Raw genomic sequence first — 24,495 nt, 5'->3', positions numbered from 1 at the left:
AAGTACTGCTGGGCACTTAAGTTTACCTGTTGACTCTACCCCTGATCTTTCACATATTGATCAATTGAGTATTGTACTAAGATACGTGTCTCCCACAGATGGAAAACCAGTTGAATGATTTATAACATTCTTCAATTTGAAAAGTCACACTGGTGAAGAAATGGCAAATCAAGTACTGCATTATCTGTGCCAAGTTTGCAAAATAGATTTCTCAAAGCGCAGAGGTCACTCTTATGACAACGCTGCCGACATGTCAGGGCGTTAGCAAGGAATGCAGAAAAAGCTTTTTGAACAGAACAAATATGCCATATTCATACCATGCGCTGCACACTCTCTCAATCTTGTTAGCCGCAGTGCTGTTGATTGTTGTCTGGTGGCAGTAAGGTTTTTCTCAACAGTCCAGTTACTTTATACATTTTTTCTCTGCCTCAACACACAGATAGGCAGTTCTTAAAACATATTTGGGCAACGATTGTGTGTTGAAATCTTTCTAATACTCGCCGGGAGGCACATGCAGTGGCATCAGGTGCAATTCTGGAGTCCTACTCAAAGATTGTGGATGCATTAGAAAATATATTGGAAGACCAATCACAAAAGGGAGAAACTATATGAGAGGCAGAAAACACTGCAAACAAGATGCAAGAACTAGAGTTTGTATTCATGTTGACCACACAAGCCAAGCTCTCCAAGAAAAAGAACTGGATTTGAAAACATGTGCAGACATCTGTCAATCATTAGCAGACCACTTACACACTTTGAGGAATGATTCTGAAAGATCTGAAGGCATATCAAAAGATATCTTGCCTGATACTAACTACATAGAAGCCCAGTCCCACAGGTGAATCAGGAAAAAAAAAGCAAATGATAGCAGTGCAACAGAAACAGTATTGAATACTAGAGACAAATATTGCGTATCTACTTACTACACTATAATTGATACACTTGAAGCTCACATGAAGAGGAGAGGTGAAGTGTACAAAGTATCAAGTAGATTTTCTTTTCTAAATGATATGAACTTATCTGATGAACAATATTCACAAGGTTCCCAAAAGCTAATTGACTCATACCCTGTTGACTTGAACATGAATCTCTGTGAAGAAGTACGGCAGTTCCACTGTTACATGAGCGTGAAGTTTAATGAAACAGGAAAAATGAAATTCAGTCACATTGTTCTTCATGACACAATACTGAAAGACGGAATATATGTATTTCGAAATATAGAGATCACACTACATATTTTTCTAACATTGCTGATTATTAACGGCTCCGCAGAACACTCTTTTTCTCAGCTGAAAAGAATAAAAAACTCTCAGTGAACAACAATGTGTCAGGATAGACTTCACGCACTTTCCTTATTGTGTATGGAAGCAGACATGCTTCGTCGAGTCAGCTTCGATGAACTCATCCAGAATTTTGCAATCAGAAAATCTAGAAAGAAGCTATTTTAATTTCAGCATACAAGTAAGTTTTGTGTCATTTCAAAAAATAAAATTTTATTTTATGGTATAGAATTGTTTTTATTTTCAATTACATATGGGGGGACACCATAATCTTTTCATTGTGTAGGGCCTCTAAAGGTCTTAATCTGGCCCTGCTCTTTAGCTAATCTGTGAACTAAGCAAGTGTTGATTTAAGAATCTCCAGAATAATCCAAATGTTTTATTGCATGATCCAGTGCATGCCTATTTAATAAGCAAGACTTAATTATTCCTTAAAGGACATAAAGCGTGTTTGTAGGTATGGCCTCAATTTACCAATGCATACTGGTAATATGTATAGATCTAACTTACTAGGATTTAGGTGAAGAACATATTAAGTTCTTGCTGCAATGAGTCACAGAAAATAACACATTGTAGAGAACTAATCAGTGTAGTTTGACATTTTTAACATAGGTTTTAGTGTCTATGTTAGAACAGCCCAACTGTTAGAGTTTTATTTACTAAATTGCTGGGGTTTATGGTAAATAGCATATACATTAAGAAGCAATATGATTTTAAACAAAAAAGCAGTGTGCCTTTTGTCTGTTACAGCTGTCCCCCTGCTAGCATTCCTTTTTCCCTTCTCCTTTCTGTTTGTCCTGTGTGGCCACCCCTCCCGGCCATTGTGCTAACTAAAGTCACAGCCCTATTCAGGTCCTCAGAACAGTGATTTTGCTGTAACATCAAAAACCACTTTAGAGGAACATAGAGGACAAATCAAAAGTGAAGTTAACAAGAGTTTATGGAGGAGGACAAATCAAAAGTGAAGCTGAAGTTAACAAGACGGTGTTCGCGTAGCCTTCTGTTTGCCAGAAAGCTTGGGGAATTGTGGTGACAGGCGAATGGATCATCTGATGACTAACTGTTCTTTTCATTCCCTCTGGGGCACTTGGCCATTGGTTTTTTTTTTTTTCACTGTTGGGGTAAGAGGGTATTGGGCTAGATTGGACTTTGTTCTGACCCAGTAATGGTCACTCTTATGTTGCTAAGATGTGGGCAAGTAGCAACTAAAACAGGCAGCAGCTTAAAGAAAATGTTGCTATACACATTTTTTGGTCTTTTTCTGTCATTGCTTTTCCTGTCATCGTTGACACCTTGCACAGACTTTAGAAACACTTTTACCAGGGAACAACCTTGTGCCAGGAAAAACAAACCAGGACAACAGGATCTGGGACTCAAATGCAGGACAACAGCAACTCAGATAGCCATTAGGTTGGTAATCTTTAAAATGGGCAATTGCAGCTGGTAAAAAAATTGGATTGAAGGCATTGTGGTGTGACAAAGAGAGGAAGAGACGCTAGAGCATGACTTTTTGGCAAAGGAGGTTGGCTGGATGGGATAATGTTGTAAATGTTGGTTTGTGTATGTAGGAGATCATTATAGAATATAGTGGTCGAGAAACCATACGGGCCACAATTTTCTTGCTGTGCAGATACTGCACATCTTTCTGTGCCTATTTTCTTGTAAATGCGGCGGCGACAGCTCTGCATGTGTTCTATTGTTCAGCTGATCTTATCCGCAGTCGATATTTACCCTTTGCATTACATGCCGCAAGGTTTATTTTCTCCACTCGTTACCTTTTGTTTTTCAGCATAGCAATTGTTGAGTATAATTTTGGAATCAGATGCCCACAATGTATCTAGATGATATCATAGAAGGATGTCAGAATGAGGACGCCAATTATATTGCGTTACTGAACTGCGCAGAAATACAATAAAGTGTTGGGTATTGTAATTCAGCTAATGTGAAGTGCTATTTAAGTTTGCTTGCATCACTTGAATTCATTTAATTAATGAATCTTTGATTCCAGACATGCTGCATTTGGGTAAAGACCAAAGACGCCATGCCACCATTATTCTAGACATGTGATGAAAATACGACATTCTACTTTTAGTGAATAAAAGTAGCCATAGCAATTGAATGGGCTCAAAATCAAGGTGATCTGTAATCTCCGTGGCTGAAAAGTGTTGCAACGAATTCTATTCTGTTAATTTATAATAATTACGCCTTGTCCATTCTCTTCAATAGTCTTTCCATGATGGTGAAAAGTTTAGCTCAGAATTTGCGCCTAGTTGTACATGATTTTCCTTCGAAATGAATCATTTGAATTTAATTAAATTTAGGCTAGCCGTCACCAGAAAATAAAACTCGCTACTTAGGTGTCCTTTTCCAGTCTATAAAATCCCATGACTCTCCTGAGCTGCCTCAAAGTTGCAAGGCTGCTGCCAAAAACCTACTGTCAATGAGTGAGAAACTGATTAAATTGTTATCTCCTGGGCCCTTGCACTCTTGTTAATTTTGGTGTGGGGAACTTCTGCTTCACTGGCTGCCTTCCAATTCTTCCTGAATTCTCCTGTTAATAGGTGAGAATGAGATAATTCCTTCACTTCTTGTAATGACTAACTCTTCTTCCTACCAGCAATGACATTGCTGAAGAATCTGAGCTATTTCCTTCACTCCTTAATGTTATGACTCTTTTTTGGCAACATCACCTAGGTTCCATTGCAAATTTCACACATCTGAAACTTCCTTAGTCATCTACCTGATTAGATGGCTTTCCTTGGCAAGAGTCATAACTGAGTGTGAACTGTGTCTTTTAATTTGTCTACTCCAGTTTCAATCTGCTACTTTTTTTTAAAAAACATTAGTGTGACTTTATGGACACCATAGAAGTTGTAAGAATACTTATATAGAAGATTATTTAAAAAGGTATTCAGCGATTCTTACATGTTACTGAAAGGCTATTGCTGCTTTATAAAAATAATCAACTACAAGTGATTTACAGAATAAAATCAATGTTCATTTTAATTACCTACAGGCGCTATCTCTTCGCGACACTAGGATTTTATTTCGTATTAGACTACTTTTATTTAACATTAAGTATTTTTTGAAAACCAAAAAGCCAAATTTGTTTTTATTTTTAGTGACACAGTGACAGAGAACTGACTGAAGCGCTAATTCATTTAGGGGTTGCTCAATTTTTCTATCGTCTATGTCTGCCAGTTCTAGTGATTTTTAGGAAATCAGCCAATATTTTTTGCACTCCATAAGCCTTATCTGATCTTTTCAGGTGCCGAGTAAAATTCTGGACAATGTCTCATGAGAACAGAGTTTCTCTCCAAGATTCCTCCCCACGCTAATTTTCCAGTTCTAGACTACGTCAGAAATATAGACCAGCTTTGTTCTTCAAACCATAATAATCTTTAAATCATGATAGGGTGTTATATCGCGCTAAGAAGTCACAATAGACAATATAACTGTGTTAGAATTAAAAGACATAAAGATGTATTAATATCATTAGAATACTCACAGAGATGTGTGTCTCGTGTGATGTCTGATGGTTACGAAGCTGTCTGCCAAGCTGTTACGCGAGTTCAATTTTCCTTTTTCGCTTACCTTACTGCATAATGGGTACGTGTGATATGTGGCCAGCCCCTCACCGAAGACTCTTGTAGCTAAGTGAACGTCAGCAGACACAGAATGCCCTAGTTTAACAAGGATGCGCTTGTACATTAAGCGTTAAACTAGAGTAGTCCATTGCGCAGCCATAGACTGTGGAGATAGTGTGCAGTCGTGGCTCTGTTCTGTATGTTGTAAGTATCCATCTTGCTATGAGTAACTGTTACAGGAACTCCTACGCTGGTGCACGAGGAAGTGCTTGGGGGCCGAGTATTGGCCCTCCTAAGTGCACATAAGTACCTAGTACGTGTGGTAGAGCATCTCTCTCAAGGAAGTCGGCAGACGGCTTACGTGGAGTTGGCTCCCAGGGAGGACTAATAGACGCGTCGGACACGGCATAGCTCAAGGCATTGCCTATGCTAACCTGTGCAGTTATCTTATCCCTTGTATCCATACTCAGTACCCCGTGGTGTATCAACAAGAGAACAAGTCTTTCGTGGAAGTGAAGTTAAGCATGTTCGTTGTGACAAGTCTAGCCTATTATATCGTTTGTCACTCTGGAAAAACATACTGGGAACACAAATTACAGAAACATTTTCTGGTCACGACACATTCGGAGGTAAGGCGTCCTTGCATATTTAGAAGATTTGCAACACTTATGATGCTGCATTATCAAGCTAAGAGATCTTTATTAGCCAGCATAGAGCCTCTTCTTTCCGCTATACATTATGGTTAGCGAATCATTTCGACCTAACCACCCCATTCTTTAAACTCCCCTCACTCACTCTCCTTTCTCAACAAGAACTGTACAATACTGGAATTTATGTTGGCTTAGAGTATTTAGCCTGATGTATTGATGAACAAATCGTGTAAGGCTACGTTCTCCGATGTCATGCTCTGTGTTCCTGTTCGTGCTATGTGTTTGTGACTGTCTGAGGTGTGTTAAGGATTTGGGTATAAGCGCTATCTCTTCATTCGCCATGAGTGCAGACTCGCTGAAGCAAATTAGCGAAATCGCAGCGTCTCAGATGCACGCAACTCTACTACTAAGCGGCTGCGGTGCCCCACATCCCCCTCCCCGGTCCCCGCACACAGAGCATCCTCACACGTAGTGTGGCTTGTTTCCCAAGCAGACCAGATACCAACGCTTTACTACTTTAAGTTTTGGGGGTTGTAGGTTCAAATATGTATCCTTTTATAATCTGTTCTTGACTCCGCAAGGCCTTTGCTGGCCTAAAAAATTAAACTATAAGCTGTGCCGGCTGCTGTTGGTCTGACGTTCCTGGACTGTATGCCTGGTGTGATCACTCGCACAGAGCTTTGCAGCCCGCGCACTGCGTGCTAGAAGGTGGCCCAAGCTATTAGTAATCTGGTCTCTGCCTGAGGCTGGCACTATTAGAATATCAGGTACGAGCATAAGTTTGTAATTTCATTTTGGCCATAGCTGTGGTTCTACAGACGTGTCGGTCTCGAGATTGTTGATATATGGTGCTGGGTAAGGTGTAGGTTAGGACATGTATGAGGTTGCTCGTTCTGTTGAGGTCTAGTTGCCAGACTCTGGTGTAGTCTTGCCTGCTGTGAAGTTAGTCATTAGATAAGTTTGCTGTTCTGTATAATTGTGGTAGTCTGTCTTCCCACTGCCACCCCCCCACAGCTTCCCCAATTCACTCACTTGCAGTCTCTTGCTGCTGTTAAACTTGCAGTTGTTCTGCTCTCTGTGTCTCCTGGTTTAACTCCCTCTGCTCTCTGCTCACGTGTCCTCTTCCCCCATCCCCACCTCATTCCTCTAGCCCCTGCCTTTCTCTCGTGGGTCTCTTCTTATCCCTTTCCCCACTACTGTTCCACCTTGTCCTCTGCTGCCAACCTCAATTGTGATTCTGAGAGTCTAGCATAAACCCATTGGTTACTTTTTTTTCTCTCTAATAACTAATACATTTATACCACTTGACACATTTTACCTAGGTTGTTGGTTATTTAACAACATTTTGCCATATTGTTAGTTGGTCTATATGCTGCTGGGACCGCCTTTTACATAGAATTGTTGTACTGTACTTTATACTTCAGTGGTCATTGACCCACTGTATTACCCACTATTAAAACCCCCTGTACTATTTACTAAAAGAAACCCCTCCCCAATTGTCTACCTTAACAAACCCCATACCCCTCACTATTGAATTTTCCCTGTTTTTACATTTTCTTAATAAAGTTTATTTTGTACCCCACCAGTGCAGTAGTTGTCCCCCAAGATCCCCTACCTGCTGGCAGGGTCACCTTTATCGCTTTATATTCGTAGGAATTTATAACATATTCTAACAGAGTGACATCTGTATTTCCCTATAGATTTTGCATCACATGTCCTGATCCATTAGTTAAAATACACTACTTGAAGTCACTGCAAGCATATGAATGCCATATGTCATATCACACAACACATTAAAGCATCTCTTTAAAGCGCCATTAGTGCCTGTTAGAAATCTTTGAAAGATTTTATTCAGTGAAAAGTCTGCCAGGCACCACTTTTTATTACATTTGCATACAAATGGTATCTTCATTCTTTAAAAGGAATGTTTCTGCTGCTTATACTATCCTCTGTTATAGCACAGTTACTTCTTGTAAACATTTTGACGTCAAAAAGAACAGGAGGGTTTTTTTATGATTTCTATGACATCAAGGTCCCTTTAAGGGCTACTGACTGTTGTAGAGTCCTATAACTGAGCTTCATATCTAGCAAGTGTTTTGACAGTAGAGTTCTTATTTGTGTTTTACAAGATATGGTGGCAGATCACATACAGCCCTATACTCCCCTATGCCATGAGGCACACAGGGCATTCATGCTGAAAATGAGGATGAAATGTATGCTTGGAGTTGTGACAATACCATTTACATCTCCCATCAGGTAGTCATGAGCAGCCCCATTTTGGAAATAGGTCCTGATCCAAAGCTCGCTGAAGTCAATGGGAGTCTGGAATGTTAGATCAGGTTTATAATGCACTTTTGAGATTTCATCTGAATTTGTGGATTGTAGCTTAACAGATATGGAGAGGGACAGGGAGGGGAGCCATGGAGTATTTTTCCTGGATGGTATGTGCAACCGGTATGCACTGAATAAGGTTCGCCATTGTGGAGTCTTATGTAGTGAGTGAGGCAAAGGTCTATGGAAATGTATTTTTGGACACACATTTGGTTCACCCTTTCCTTCGAAATCTTACTTTGAATAGAGACCAGGCTTGGGAAATTTCATCCTGCTTGGTGAAACTTTCAGAAATGTATGATCAAATGGAAACAAGAGGTTATAATGGTCAATTGAAGTGTCCACAGGCATTCTCAGCTACCAGTGTAATAGACGTATGTGTGGTTAGGGTAGTTGGTTTACAAAATCACTTTTGCATCTATTAGATGCATTTACTACTCTTAATGTGATAGATTTTTGCTTTTAGTAACCTAATAATTTTGACTCCTATTTTAAGATCTTACTATGCTACAATCAGTAAATAATGCTGCAAACTGCAACTTTTTAATGTTGGAGTTTGTGTAAATAGCTGGGTGAGTGTTGATTGCTATATCACAGTAAAACATAATGATTGCTTCAAGAGTCATATACATTGAAAATGCAAACCTAATCCCAAAGCACTAATGTCCTAATATTTAGAGCTTGCCTTCATCGGTCTTATCCCCCTATGGCTTAAAAAAATGCAGACCTTTGAATTGCTTCCTTTCCCTCTACAATATAAACAGGCACTTCATTAATGGTTAATAAAATATTGTCTATTCTGCTGTTTAACAAAAGAATGATTAATTCTTGAATGGATATTATGTAAGAATGACTAAAAAGAGGCTTGTATTTGACACTGAATGCTGCACTTTAGGAACCATGGCAGGTGAAGTATAAAAGCATGCCATGTTCCTACCACCACCAAAGCAGAAATTCTAGCAGTTGATTAAGGCTGAGATTTTCAAAGGAGCCTAAGGGAGGTACGTGATGAAATCCTGTTGAAATTCAGTGGGAGCTGAATTATTTCCTTAGTCCCCTTTGAAAATCTCAGCCTAAGATTTGTTCAAGATGGCTTGTTGGCTCCAAATACCGCTGTCTCTTATTTCTGAGTACACTCCTCTGGCTTAGCTACTTGTGCTTGATTTCTAGAGGCCTGATCCAATTCCCATAAGAGTCAGCAGAAATATTTCCATTGATTTAAATGGGAGTTGGATTGGGCCATGGCAAAGTGAGAAGAATGAAAGCAAATGAAGATGACAGATCTGTGGTGTGAGTTGCTGCTCCTACAACACAGGTAGTGGATCCTTGGAAGCCATTGGTCTCAAGCATGGATGTTACCTCCAGGTCACAGCCCAGATATTGCTATTCCAGTGTTCCTGCCTCCGCCAGTGTATACAATAGAATTTCATTTTTGCTAGGCAACACTCACTAGTTACTCAAATGTAAATCCTACCATTTGTTTTGAAGAGAACCTTCCTAAAGGCCACAGATTAGCATTCCATCTGGGACCAAATCACATGGATCTAGCCTAAATTGCTGTGAGCACAACCACTAAGAAGTTTCATTTGATTGCCATGGGGAAAGTGAGTCTTTAGAAAAAATGAGAGCTAAATGATAATTAATCAAGAGTTCCAGGTAAAACTGGGCGTTTATTTCAAGTACCTGGATTCTTCTGATGGTTCTTTCCTTTGTATTTTAATAAGAAATTTTATAACCTAAAGTCAAAATGTGTTTGCAATTGGTAACTCTACTGAAAATAGTTACTTAACAAAAACCAACTATTTTTAAATTAGGTTTATTTTTTTATAAATGTCAAAAACCACTAGGCAATATTTTCATATTTGTTCCCATAGATTTAGATGCCCAACTTTGGGCAGCCAAGTTTGAAAATTGTAGCTTATTTTCCTTTTATTAGATTCAGCAATAGTGTAGATACATTAACATTTACAGAGCTACATTAATATTCTATGGCACAGAGAAAAATTATTGTACAACACATCTGTTGATTATAACTAGGAATCAGTGAAATAGGTTACATCAGTGTTGATCCAATCCTCAAAAGGCTATTGTAGGTTGGTTGCAAGATGGTATGGTATTGCCACCTTTACTTCTGAGCTGCTACTGGCAGTGACGCTGCCTTCAGAACTCTCTGGCTACCCAGCTCTGGCTACCCAGCACCTCCACCAGCAGCAACACAAAAGTAAGGGTGGCATAGTATGGTATTCTGGGGTGGGGTGTCATCAGAGTCTGAACTATTTTCAAAGAGGCTTCCAGTAAAAAGAAAAGAAAAGAAAAGAAAAGAAAAGAAGAACCCCTGGGTTAGATAATGCACATTTTTTCCAAAATACTTGAAAAAATAGTTCATTGGGAATTTTTGTTTTGTTTTGTTTTTTGTTGAGTGGCCATTGGAATGCTATGACACCAGGGCAGAGGAAAGTTTTCTGGCTACTGGGTGGCAAAGAGTCATCAGGTCTCTTCTGGATTTTGGTATGCAACAAGAACATACCCTCCCTATATTCTCCTTCTTTTTTTTCCCCATAGCCTACACTCACATTATGGCACCCTTCCCCCTGCTCTGTTTACTATCTTAAGCTCAGAACCCAGCACTGGAGAGGTGGGAAACATCAGGAGGTCAGGATGATGCACACCACCACACCATGTTATTTCAGATAATCTTTCTGAATGAGTAGGCAGTAAAATTTCAGGAGAAATTCTGTGTTAGCTGTGGTGCAGTTATTTTTAGAAGCAAATCACTACCCAAATCTCACTCCAACTGGAATAGTTTATTGGATGCAGAGTTCTTCCCAGAGGACATACCCACAAGAACAAAAGCATGTTGACATTTAAAGATGATAGGAAACAGCCTAAATGTTAGGGGCAGCTCTATGCAGAATTACAGAACTGGAGGCCTAGAAGAGGTAGATGGAGAAGTGCATTCTGGTAGCCTTTTGGAATTTCAGTCTTGCTGAAATAAAAGTAGGTGACATTATGTATTTAGATGACCTCACTTCAAATACAACAAATCATTCCAGAACACACATGCTGCAACATGGCCATGAAAGATATCACTTTGCTTTTAAAATGGATAAACCTGCAAAATCCACTGAAAATACTGTCACAGATTTAGCTCTCTCCTGTAGCTAACAGAGGCTAGAACTGGCATAATCTGCAGCAAAGGAAGTTAATAGTGAGTAAAGGAGAAGTAGTACTTTCTCCTTAATTTTTCCTACCAAACCTCACACCACTCCTTTTACAAATAAACGATTATTTCCCAAACATTACAAGCCCTGCAAGTGTGAGTTTACAGTACAGCTATTTACATCCAATGCCCACATTGGTTACCAGGGTAACCATCCCAAAAGATACTCATAAAAATAAACAGCAGAGAGCCGGAAGAAACCTAATAGAAATAGAAACCTTTCTCCTTGATGCTTTACCGCTGTTAAAATTGTAACAACTATAAAGAACCTTTCTTCTCCCAAAAATTTATATGGCACTTTAAACATTTCCTGTGTATTATAGAAGGGATTCTCAGTCAATTCTTCTGGTAAAGAATAAAAATGCTAAGAGGAACTTCACAGCCAGGGGCGGCTCTAGCATGGCAGGCAGGCTGCCTTTGGTGGCGTGCCTGCGGGAAGTCCACTGGTCCCGTGCCTTTGGCGGGACTGACAGACCTCCCACAGGCGCACCGCCAAAGGCAGCCTGACTGCTGCCTTCACAGCGACCAGCAGGCCACCCCTTGCGGCTTGCCGCCCCAGGCATGTGTTTGGAGCGCTAGTGCCTGGAGCTGCCATTGTTCACAGCTCACTAGAGTCTTCAACTTTCATCAGCAATATTCCTCACAATCATTTGTTAATTGGTGAAATTATAACGTTAACTGGTGCTGTGGGATTTTAAAATGTGAATTCTATAAAGGGCATGGCTTTCCTTCCCATCTTTGCTTTTGCATCTTAAGGAAGACTAAGATAAGGTGGTCTTTGGTTTTGTTTTCCGTTAGCTAAGACATGTGTAGGTAATTTACTTAATAGCAGGGCCCTATGTCATATGCAGAAGGGTCCATAGATGTATTCATCACTCTCTGCTGTCTCTTGACTCTCTCCTTACTGTCCTACAAGTAAAGTATCCTTTGAATTATTAATTTTTATACAATATTTTTATTTTACACTGCTCCCAAATCCTCAACGTGCCACAGAGTTTTTACCATATTGACAAGATAACTGCACTGTAAAAGTTGTCAGGGGAAAGCTGAGAGTTCTACCAGCTGCACAGAGACTATTTGCCTCATTTGGCAGCCACCAAGGCATGAGAAGCAATCGTGGCTTCTAATACTGATATCTATGTGTGTGTGAGTGTGAGAAAGAGAGAGAACACATGTACTATATAGTTAATAAAAATATGTTTTATAAGTATAAAGGAATCTCCTTACATACTACATTCCGTAATTACCAGGGGGGGAAATAGCTTGGAGTTAATATTGCTAAAATGCAATTTCTAGGAAGCATAATCAATAAAAATTAAATAAATAAGTCAATAGTTAATGCTATGTTAACATCCATAGCAATCTCAGTGTCCATGTCTTTTGTATCTAGGGCTGCCGATTAATCACAGTTAAACGCATGTGATTAACTCCAAAAAATTAATCATGAATAAAAAATTTATTCACAATTAATCACTCTGTTAAGCAATGGAATATCAAGTGATATTTATTAAATATTTTTGGATTTTTTTCTGCATTTTCAAATATATTGATTTCAATTACAACACAGAATACAAAGTGTACAGTGCTCACTTTATGTTATTATTTTGATTACTAATATTTGCCCTCAAAAATGATAAATAAAAGAAATTGTATTTTTCAGTTAACTTCATACAAGTACTGTAATGCAATCTCTTTACTGTGAAAGTGTAATTTACAAATGTATATTTTTTGTTACATAACTGCACTCAAAAACAGAACAGTGTAAAATTATAGAGCCTACAAGTCCATTCAAGTCCTACTTCTTTTTCAGCCAATCGCTCAGACAAACAACTTTGTTTGCATTTAAGGGACATAATGCTGTTCTCTTCTTATTTACAATGTCACCTGAAAATGAGAACAGGCGGTCACATGGCATTTTGTAGCCGGCATTACATGGTATTTACATGCCAGATATGCTAAACATTCAGATGCCCCTTCATGTTTTAGCCACCATTCCAGAGGACATGCTTCCATGCTGATGACGTCCATTAAAAAAACCAATTAATTAACTTTGTGACTGAACTCTTTGGGGGAGAATTGCATGTCTCCTGCTGTTTTACGCACATTCTGCCATATATTTCGTGTTATAGCACTCTCAGCTGATGACCTAGAACATGTTTAAGAACACTTACACTGCAGATATGACAAAACTCAAAGAAGGTATCAATGTAAGATTTCTAAAGATCGCTACGGCACTCAACCCAAATTTTAAGAATCTGAAGTGCCTTCGAAAATCTGAGAGGGACTAGGTGTGGAGCATGCTTTCAAAAGTCTTAAAACTACAGAACCCGAACAACCAAAAAAGAAAATCAGCCTGCCTCAGATGATGAAAATGAACACTTATCGGTCCACACTGCTTTGGATTGTTATGGAGCAGACCCTATTATCAGCTTAGACGCATGTCCTCTTGAATGGTGGTTGCAGCATGAAGGGACATATGAATCTTTAGGGCATTTGGCACGAAAATATCTTGTGACCTGGCTACAACAGTGCCATGTGAACGCCTGTTCTCACTTTCAGGTGATATTGTAAACAAGAAGCGGGCAGCATTATCTCTTGAACATGTAAACAAACTGGTTTGTCTCACTGATTGACTGAGCAAGAAGTAGGACTGAGTGGACTTGCAGGCTCCAAAGTTTTACATTGTTTTATTTTTGAATGCAGGTTTTTTTTATATAACTCTACATTCATAAGTTCAACTCAATTCACTAGAGTGCTTGTAATGGGGGAATTGAAAAATATTACTTCTTTCCTTTTTTTACAGTGCATATATTTGTAATAAAAATAAATATAAACTGAGCACTGTACACTTTATATTCTGTGTTGTAATTGAAATCAATATATATGAAAATGTAGAAAACATCTAAAAATATTTAAGTAAATGGTATTCTATTATTGTTTAACAGCATGATTAATCGTGATTAATTTTTTTAATCGCTTGACAGCCCTAATTGTAACACATGTACACTCACTGACTTCACCTCCACAACAGACTTCCTTCGCTTCCATCATACTGCCACCCACAAGTAACATATGAGTATCTCTAAATCACACTAAAACACTAACTTCATTACAGCCTCAGGGAGACTAACATAATTTACTAATAGACATACTTCTTAAAAATATCTGAGGTCATGGATCAGGAGCAGGGGTCACCTTTGGCAGCTCTTGGAACTATATGGGATTTGGAGATGGAATGCATAGGAGAAGAGGATCATCAAACCCACCATCTGAACAGAATAACTTAAGTAAAACTCTGTAAAGTTACCTGGGGAGTAGGGACAGTTTTTGGTTAACATCTATTTCTCTATCTAGCCATCTTGTTTTCCATTTGTTGTTGTTGTTGGGCATCCATGTTTGCTATGCTTCTCTACTAGTTTGGTGGACTTTTGAGAAAAGGCGTGAAAGGCTAGCCACACATCATTGGATAATCTGCCCATCAACAGGAGATTATAATAGCCCATCTCCCTGGTCACTCAGGGCTGTCCGCCTGAGACAGTGAATTCCTGTTTAGGATTAGGGTTGCTACCCTACTAGGTAGGTTAAGATCATAACAGCTCTGGTTTTATGGTTAGGGTTACTAATCTGCATGCAAGGGCAGCAGTCCACTGGCTGTCCTCAGTCTCTGGATCTTAGACACACAGAGGACGCTGCAGGGAAAAGACCAGTGAGGGAGAGAAATCAGTTACCTGGTCGCTGCCCCGTCTTCACGGAGAAGACCCGCCGGGGAAAGATCAGCATACCTGCCTGTGGTCCTGTCTTTGAGCCCCTTGCTGTCTCACATCTTCCACCATCCAGTGCTCCTGCCATCAAGACATGGTATAGTGACATCTCAGTAACTCTCACCATCTACCTGTATACTTAGGGTAGGTCTGAGCTTCAAGCTCTCTTTATATGTTAACTGCCTACTCTGTTTATATCTGGTCCTGTACATTTGGAGGTCCTACTCAATGTTAACTTATCTTATTTTAATAAATCATGTCAACTGTTTTGCACCTTACCCCATTGTATGTTTGCATTTGGGACTGTAACAACCCAATGATAGACGCGAGATTAGGGGGAACGAATCTTCTTGTCCTGGCCAAGCGAACAGTTGTGGTGACCGTGGCAAGATTCCCTATTTGTTTTGTCCCTCTTATTATTTGCTTGGCTAGTTAACTGCAACCCAGAGATTGTGCGGGCAGGTTGCTGTTCCGAGTGCGCAGGAACAGGGACCAGTGGGTGGGCCTTGCAAGACTCTGCTTGGAATACTGCTGAGAACTGCTGCAGATAGAGCTGTATGTTGGCTGTCTCCTGTGACCTGGAAGCCATAGACTCCCTGCCTGCCTCTAAGACCAGGAAGAGTCACCAGCTTTGTTTGCCACAGAAAAGCCCTTTCAGGGGCGAATTTAAGTGACAGCCTTCTGTGCCGGTGAGAGTAAGAGAGTGGTTCATTGGTGGACTGCCATTGTGGTACCCTTATGCCTTGGACAAGTGGCCCAGCCTGTGTGCTGTGAGATTTGTGCCTACCGCAGACTGATCCTACTGGCACGAAGCCAGCGGCGGTCTCAACCAATTGTGTCAGGAGGGCAAGCGGTGACCTGCAGCTACTACAGCCCAGTCCCTGGAAGGACTGTCTCTCCACCTAGTGTTGCATCAGGTGGCAGCCTAGATTTTGTGGAGCAAGTGTGGACACTGAGACCAGCTTGGTTCAAGCAGGATCTAACCCAGCCCCCCAGTAAAGTTGCAGATACTGGCACTGAGGGAGGCACATTCCTGTCTCAAGCACATGCCGGCCAGTGCTGGGTGTGTTCAACTGTTGTTGCCAAGCACGTAGGGCACTAGTAGTGGGCAGGGCCAGATTAAGGCAGGGGTTTTAGGGGCTGCAGCCCAGGGCCCCAGCTCAAGGGCCACACAAAAATAAATCACAGGCAGCGTCTCCGGGCTGCTAAAAGTCCCACGGCACAGCGGGGTGCTCAGACAGGCTGCCTACATGTCGTGGCCTCACACTACTCTCGGAAGTGGCCTGCTGCTAGCAGGTCTCTGTGGCCCCTGGTGGAAGGGGATGGGGGAGCAGCTCTGCTTACTGCCGCCACCCCCAGCACCATCCCTGCAGCTCCTGGCCAATGGGAGCTATGGGTGCGGCACTTGCGGGCATGGGCAGCACACAGAGACATGCTGTCCCCCTCTCTCCAGGGCCACAGAGACGTGCTAGCAGCTGGTTGCTTCTGGGACTGGTGTGGAGCTATGGCACGCAGCCTGCCTAAGCCCTGGTGTGCCACCTGTAACAAGTGCTGGGTACTGGGAGCCACCTGTAACAAGTGCCTCCTGGCTGCAGCCTGCACCTCGCACCCCCTCCTCCACCCCAACAGATCAGAATCCCCCTTCTCCACCCCAATCCCCTTCCCCAGCCTCCTCCTGCACCAAACTCCCTCCCAGGAAAAAGACTTGTATACAGCAGCCCCCCAAAATCTAATAGCCCTGGGCTGACAGGACAGTTAATCCAGCCCTGGTAGTGGGCAATACCGCCAAAGGTTCTGGCGGTTCCTGTCACACCAGCCGGCATGAGCGCGTGGACCTACAGAACCTCCCTGCTGGAGCAGATCACAAATTCCTTTGTGTTTGGTGTGCACTTGTTGTGAAAAGTGAAGAAACCCTGGGCAGAGGGACTGTTTCAGGGGAGGGACTCATTCGCCGCTCTGACCCAAAAGTGGGAGGCTTTCGTCCAGGGGAAACCAAAGCCTTCCAAGAAGGTTAAAAAGTGGGCTCTGATTTATGGCCTGTATTCAGTCTGTGTGGCGCTAAATAAGTATAGTGCCACACTGGCAGAAAATCAGTTTAAAGGCTTGTGATATAAAATTAGAAAAGACGGGCTGCAGAGTAGAGGGAATCGAGGCCCAGAATAGGACTTATGCAGCACAGATTGAGAGACTAGAGATGCAGGTATAGGACCTGAACAACCTCATAGCCAAGAGTCAGGGGAGGATTTTAGTGCCCTCCCTGGACACATTCAGGTTGTAGATATAGATTCCAATCTGCAGTTATATGAAGCCATTTTAAAATTTTATTATCTGCACAAGAACATTATTTGCCATTATTATTCTGAGTGCCAATGGGCCACTGAATGTCCAGAGAAATATTTAAACAGAAAAAAAACCATCCTCCATTGGCTAGCTGGAGCATCATTGTATAACACTCCCAAATTTTGAGAGGTGGTTTGGCATGGACTCACCTCAATACTCAAAGTGACCCTGGGAGCACTGGATCCCCAGATAATCACTCTGGGGGAGATGGAACATCACCAGAGAGTCATTTGAAAAACAATGAGAAGCTTTCCCATTGTCTGTCCACAGAAAACGAGTGTCTGTGGTAACTGAGAAGGAAAACAAGCAGTTCAGGAAAAGTCCTCAAGGAAGTCCCAGCTACTCCCAAAGCACTAAAAGACCAGCAGCATCTCACCAACATCAAGAAGGACAATCAAGCAGCCTGCACCGGCAGGAACAGAAAGCATTCCACAACCTGGTGTGGAAGCAGCTGCTGCATTCTGAAAACAAAGATGATATTGACAGGCTGCCCACTGAAGAGGTTCTGCAAAGGTTGGCTCTACATGAAAAGAGCCAACCAGAACAGCAGGCATCCACCTCTTCCACCTTATTGTGATGGCACCAGACTCCTCCTCATTCCCCAGAGAAGGCACCCATATTCCATGATAGCTGAGGAAGACACATAACAATGGTCACCATGGAGGGAGAGTTCGGGGGAACTAAGCCAACCTATGTAGTTAGACTCATGTGCCTCGGTTTCCCTTTTGTGTTCCATGGGAGAACCTAGAGTAGAACTGATTCCCATAGCAACATGAAGGATCCTTGAGGGATTTAATGGGGGTAGCAGCATGGTGGCCTTTACAAGACCGATTAAGTGCACTATACATACTGTGTCAACCTGAGCTTCCTTTGGCAACCAGGATTTGGGTAGTCAGGGCATTCTGGGAATCGACCTTTTGGCAAAGCGAAATTTGATCATGGACTTACCAAACAGACAGCTGATCAACTGCAAGAAAGCAAATCAGCATGTCATAAATATCAGCATCCCATTGGGTCACTGCCCTGAAGGCTCCAGAAAATATCATTATGCCTAAATGGGAAGCTGATGTAACTGAGGTGGCACAGAAATATCCAGGAATGTTTGCTACACACAAATTGCAACATGGCAAAATTGTAGCAGAGGTTGGGTGGATGGACCTGACCTAAGGCCTTTCAAGCAGTATAGGTACCCTGCTGCTGCTGTAGAGGGGCTAAAACCTATGATCCAGGCCCTAGTTCAGCAAGGGGTGCTCAGGGAAACAGAGAGCTCCTGCAACTCCCCTATTTGGCCAGTGCTTAAGGCAGACCGCAAAACCTAGTGCCTGACAATGGACCACCATGAGCTAAACCATGTAACACCTAGTCTTGCTCCGATAGTTTAGCTGAGTTACTGCACTGATGACCAGGAGATTGCTGAGCAATGTTCCGTGGTTAAGGTGACAGAAATTGTTGTGAATTCTCACTTAACAGAGTGGGCCCCGTAAAGGCTGCCATCTTCCACCCCGCTCCGGTAGTGGCCAAATATAATGAAATTATGGCAGCAACTACATCAGGGGCAAGATGCTTTATTGTGTTTGACTTGGCAAACACATTCTTTTCAATATCCCTCCATGCAGCCCCCCAACATAAGTTTGTGATTACCTATGAGGGACAATAATACACATTCAGCAGAATCCCACAAGGGCTGCAAAACACCCCCTCTATTTGTCATACGCATGTCTCTGGAATGTGGATGGACACAAGGAACAGAGAATATATCTTAAGTTATGTCGATGACATACTAATTTCCACCACCACCAGGCAGGCAAATTTAGAGACTCTGGATGCTGTACTGGGAAAGATCCACAGGACAGGGTTTATGAACAACCCTGAAAAAACCGAGATGGCTCTTACTGACATGACTTATCCTGGGATCAGACTGGGTCCAGAGGGCTGGCGCCCCTATGATCAAAGAGTCATCCTTATTTGCAAATTGCAAGCCCTGCAGGATATCTCTGCCTTGCACTCCTTCCTCAGTCTCATCAATTTTAGTGAGCTTGTGGAGACCTGTTTTGCAGATTCTGCCACACACTCTGGGTGTGAAGTCCTGCCTGTACAGCATTGTCCCTGTGCTATCTACATGCTTTTTAGTTCTTCGTGGATTCACAGGGTACCACAGGATTTAGCCTTTGTTAATTAAAGGAGGTTTACACTCTGTGTAGATTCCAAGGCACTCTGTTTTTTTGACCAGTCAAACCGATACAAAATTGCCAGCAGTTAGACAGCTATTAATAACTTTCACTGCAGCTACTGTGCCGGGCAAGCCCAACAGCAGCTGCTTCTGTTTTCAGATCTTTCACATATGAGGCTTATAATAACCCAGACTCACCTTTGATCCTGTCATTTGCAATTGATGTATCCCACCACCTAGGGTGAAACTTAAGCTTAATTAAAGCCTCAGACTGCACCAGTTATCTACGTTACCCATTATTTTCATAATCATGATATTTCCAAATACAGATAAAGCAAAGTGTCAGATCACGAATACAGATGTCAAGATCTAGGCACATCCCCACTAATGATCTTATTCACTAAACCATCAAATGCATATGGCCCCTCCAAATCCTTTAAATATCATTTTAAAAGTCTAGTAAGTTGTGAAAAGCAAATACTTCTAATTTTTTAGTCACAAACTTCTCAAGTAAAAATAAAATAGTTGTAAGAAAGTGTTGGATTGATAGTGCTTGTCCTTTCAAATAAATTAAAGTATATGATCCCAAGTGATCAGAGCGGGTTAACAAAATGCTATTAGTGATTAAAATAAAACTAAACTTTATAGTTAGGGAATGACAGACAAGACAATGTGAGGGAGAAAAGGTAAAGTATGAATCTTCCAAGATGAAAACAGAAGAAAATGAGAAACAATTGGAACCTCAATAAGTGTAAAAGTATATGCATACAGGGAAGCTGTCAGTGACTTATCTTTTAAAAAAAGGAACAGTAGTTAAATCCGTGTAATGTACACACGGCATCACAGATATAGTAGTACTTTATGCTAACCTACCTTGAATTAATATAAGCCATATTGATGGACTCGTTCCCATATATGTTTCCCATCCTTATACAATCTCTGATCATAATTCATTTAAAAACATCTTAGGAAAGGTGATATTTACATACGTGTTTCTCACTAGAATTTGTTCACAATATTATGGAAATAGAGCAAGAACTGACAGGGATTTGAAGGGGATTTCAGTGCAAACAGTCCCCTCTGTGAGCAAGAGTCAGGCTAGCTGTAACCCTAATAATGTGAGATTTGTAGAAGCAAGGATTGTGTGAGGTGAGTGGGAAAGAACTGTGTGAAAAGTGTTGCGACCTTGTGTTAGATAACTATGGAATGTAGACTACAGTCTAAATAGAAGTGAGAAAAATAAGACATCAGGATGACATAGGTATAAACAAAATGCAGCTGTTGCTCATTATTATATGTAACAAAAGGTAATAAATGCTTGCTGTAATTGTTTACCTATAGAAAGACCTGTTTAGCTCTCTCCCTTCACACAATTGCTAGAGATAATACAGTATCTGACTTGCTGCACCCAACCTGAGAGTGAGAACTCTGATTTTCTCCGACAATATATAGTAAAGTGTCCTGTAGCACCTTATAGACTAGCAGATGTATTGGAGCATAAGCTTTCATGGGTGAATACCCACTGCGTCAAATAAATGTAGTGGAAATTTCCAGAGGCAGATATAAATATGCAGGCAAGAATCAGTCTAGAGATAACGAGGTTAGTTCAATCAGGGAGGATGAGGCCCTCTTCTAGCAGTTGAGGTCTGAACACCAAGGGAAGAGAAACTACTTTTGTAGTTGGCTAGCCATTCACAGTCTTTGTTTAATCCTGAGCTGATGGTGTCAAATTTGAAAATGAACTGAAGCTCAGCAGTTTCTCTTTGAAGTCTGGTCCTGAAGTTTTTTTTTTGCTGTAGATGGCTACTTTAAATCTGCTATTGTGTGGCCAGGAGGTTGAAATTCATTCTCCTACAGGTTTTTGTATATTGCCATTCCTAATATTTGACTTGTGTCCATTTATCCTTTTACATAGGGATTGTCCAGTTTGGCCAATGTACATAGCAGAGGGGCATTGCTGGCACATAATGGCATATATTACATTGGTCAACGTGCAGGTGAATGAATCAATGATGTTGTGGCTGATCTGGTTAGGTCCTGTGATGGTGTCGCCAGTGTAAATATGTGGGCATAGTTGGCATCAAGGTTTGTTGCATGGATTGGTTTCTGAGTTACAGTTACTATGGTGCGGTGTGTGGTTGCTGGTGAGAATATGCTTAAGCTTGGCGGGTTGTCTGTGGGCGAGGACTGGCCTGCCTCCCAAGGCCTGTGAAAGCAAGTAATCATTGTCCAGGATGAGTTGTAGATCACTGATGGTGCATTGGAGAGGTTTTAGCTGAAGATCATAGGTGATGGCCAATGGAGTTCTGTTGGTTTCTTTCTTGGGCTTGTCTTGCAGCAGGAGGCTTCTGGGTACACATCTGGTTTAGTTGATTTGTTTCCTTATTTCTCATGCCGGCATCGTAGTTTTGAGAATGCTTGGTGAAGATCTTGTAGGCATTCGTCTCTGTCTGCGGGGCTGGAACAAATGTGGTTGTACCTCAGTGCTTGGCTGTAGATGATGGATCACGTGGTGTGTCCAGGATGGAAGCTACAGGCATGAAGGTAGGCACAGCGGTCAGTGGGTTTTCGGTATAGGGTGGTGAAATCAAAGTTAAGCACATGTGTAAGTGTTTGCAGATTGTAGCCTAAAGATGTTTACATTCATTGATTTGAATCTGTAGGATGCTTTACAGACATTACAGATTTGACTGGAATATGGTACAAAAAATAAAAAAAAATCTTTAAAAATTTAGCGGCAGGTAAAGGTTGCATAAACAATTTGATTAAAGTATGATTGCTTATATTTAAGGAGTTTCTTTTCCTTTTAATATGAAAGTATAAACACCATTGTCATTAATGGGAATTACAAAGATGTATGTAAGAGAGATAAGACCTTTCAGGGCTAATATATATTAAAAGTGTTTGCACACCTAGAAAGTACTGGAAAAGATTAAAAACAAAGAAACAAACAAACCTTACAGAGCCTCATGCTGCAGAAACCCAGACATCTTTATAAGGGAACCAATCTTTTAGGAACAGCAAGACCTGAATCAAAATAATGGGAAAGGACCAGAAAAGAACTGGATGAAAAGCAGATGAAAAAGTAACTCTAGGATATGAAGGATACATCATTTAATCCAACAGACTATACATACTTTAACATTTAATAGGAAAACACAAAATTTCAAGATTTCAGTTAAGTATTTGGGGTTCTTTAACATCTTAATATGATTATAATCACCTTAATGCAGTGCCAAATCCTAATGCAGTTCTACTCAGAACCTGGTTCTGAAGTCCTTGCTCTGACAAAACCTGACTGATTACAAATGAGACATGCAGTAAGAGAAGAAAATTGGGCAGTAGCTGTTTCTTACCAAAAGACAGCTGTAAAAGCACATTATACTAAGATTATAAAATGGTTTTCCATTTTTAACAGTTAATTTGCTCTCCTGAGATGAAGTCTTGGCCCTGCTGCAATCAGTGGGAGTTTTGCTATTAGCTTCAATTGGGGCCAGGATTTAAGCCCTGTAGTTACTACAAAACCATAAGTTGACTACAAGTCCTGATCTATTGTCACTGTACCTTTGTCATGCTCACAAAGGCTTAGACTAGAAGCTTTGTGCAGATTCTTTCCAGTTAGATGAATTTACCCTGAATTTGTTAACGTGTAATAAGATCACTTTGGAGCTTTCAGTTTTTGAATGGTTAGTAAACAGATAAAAAGTGTGGCAGGACCCTAAAACGATGATGTTGCCCAAACACCACGTATTGGATGGCTGCCCTTTATGATAATGATGACCGTTATTCACTCAAAGATCATGTTTGATGTTGCATAATGAAACAGGTATATGAAGTACTGAGGAGCTATCTATCCACCTATTGAAAAAACAAGAGTGTATCAGAGGGAAAATTACCTTGAGGAATATTTTGATTAGATCAGGCTAACTCACATAACGTAGGTTCAGAGCTTGACTTGGACTCAGGCATTATTGGGCTAATGTTCCACTAAAGTGACTTTGTGAAAGAATGTAGATGAGATGGGAGGAGAGAAGGCAGGGTAAAATACTAATAGAGGAAAACACTTACATTTAAAGCACAGCCCTCCCTCTCATTAACACTGTGTGGAGGTGCACTTCCCCACTGAGAGAGCTCCAGGAGGTACCCAGACAGCTCTACTGATTATTTTGTATGTGGGGAATAAGGTCATTGCTCTGCCACCACCTACCCAATTTACATAATCTAGCATCTAGCACACAGTGCAGCTGAGCACAAGCCTCATATTGTCTTCCCACCAGAGAGTGGAAAGACTAGCATTGCACTTGGCCCAAGTGCAGGTGCAAAGAGGGAGGTTCCTGGTGCTCTTTCCTCCCCTTTGCATACCCACACTGCTCTATGAACAATCTTACCTACAATATGAGATGAAAATCATATGAAGGACACCTACCCCATTGGACTGGCCTTTATTTGGGGAGTAATGTGCTATTTTATGCCTAACAGGTTTCCCTTTAACTGAAAAGGCTCTGGACTTTTTTTTTTTAACCAAAAAAAATGAATTACCACAGTAGGGGAAACAAAATTTAAATTACAGAAGGAGGAGAAGTTTTCAAAATCAAACAGGTTTGTGAGCTGCAAAAAAAAAATGTTTAAAAGATTCGTAAAATTTTGAACTTAGTGATATTACTTCTTCCCTCCTGAGACAATAGGATAAAAAGGTCCTTGATTCCTTCTTACTGGCCCAACTATAAACATGGAAATGGAAAACTATTTTGTTGTCCTGCCACTTTAAGCGTGAACAGTGGTTTTGATTGATTGCTGCCTTGCTCCAGTTTTATGCTGATGTGACTCTGATGAAGTCAATGTTGTTACACTGGTGTAAAATTGGGTGGATGTAATGCTGAACCAAGTCCAACATTCCTAACTACAGCTATAGTAAAGTTGGAACAAACTTGAACATGAAACTTGGTAAAGTGGGACTAAAATTTAATATCAAAGATTAAAAACCTGTGAGAAATATGTCATAAACAAACAGGAAGTCTAGAGTTCTAGATAAAATAGTCATTGATAGCTGATGTCCAGTGAACCTTCAATATTTCTATCTGTGTGTCTGTCAATTTAAATTTCTTTCTAGGGCATTTCAAACAGACATACTGAACTGATATGAGTAATTTCAACTT

The 24,495-nt window shown here is 40.9% G+C and overlaps 1 pseudogene; it reads left to right on the top strand.

The window, feature by feature from the left end:
• Positions 1–608: 608 nt before the first annotated feature.
• LOC142046262 (uncharacterized) overlaps positions 609–24,495 on the top strand; it is a 38,570-nt pseudogene continuing 14,683 nt past the window's right edge.

This window comes from Chelonoidis abingdonii, chromosome 2 (genome assembly GCF_003597395.2).
Source record: "Chelonoidis abingdonii isolate Lonesome George chromosome 2, CheloAbing_2.0, whole genome shotgun sequence".
Taxonomy (NCBI): domain Eukaryota; kingdom Metazoa; phylum Chordata; order Testudines; family Testudinidae; genus Chelonoidis; species Chelonoidis abingdonii.
Note: the sequence above shows the minus strand (reverse complement) of the source record. Positions and strands in the feature narration are given on the sequence as shown.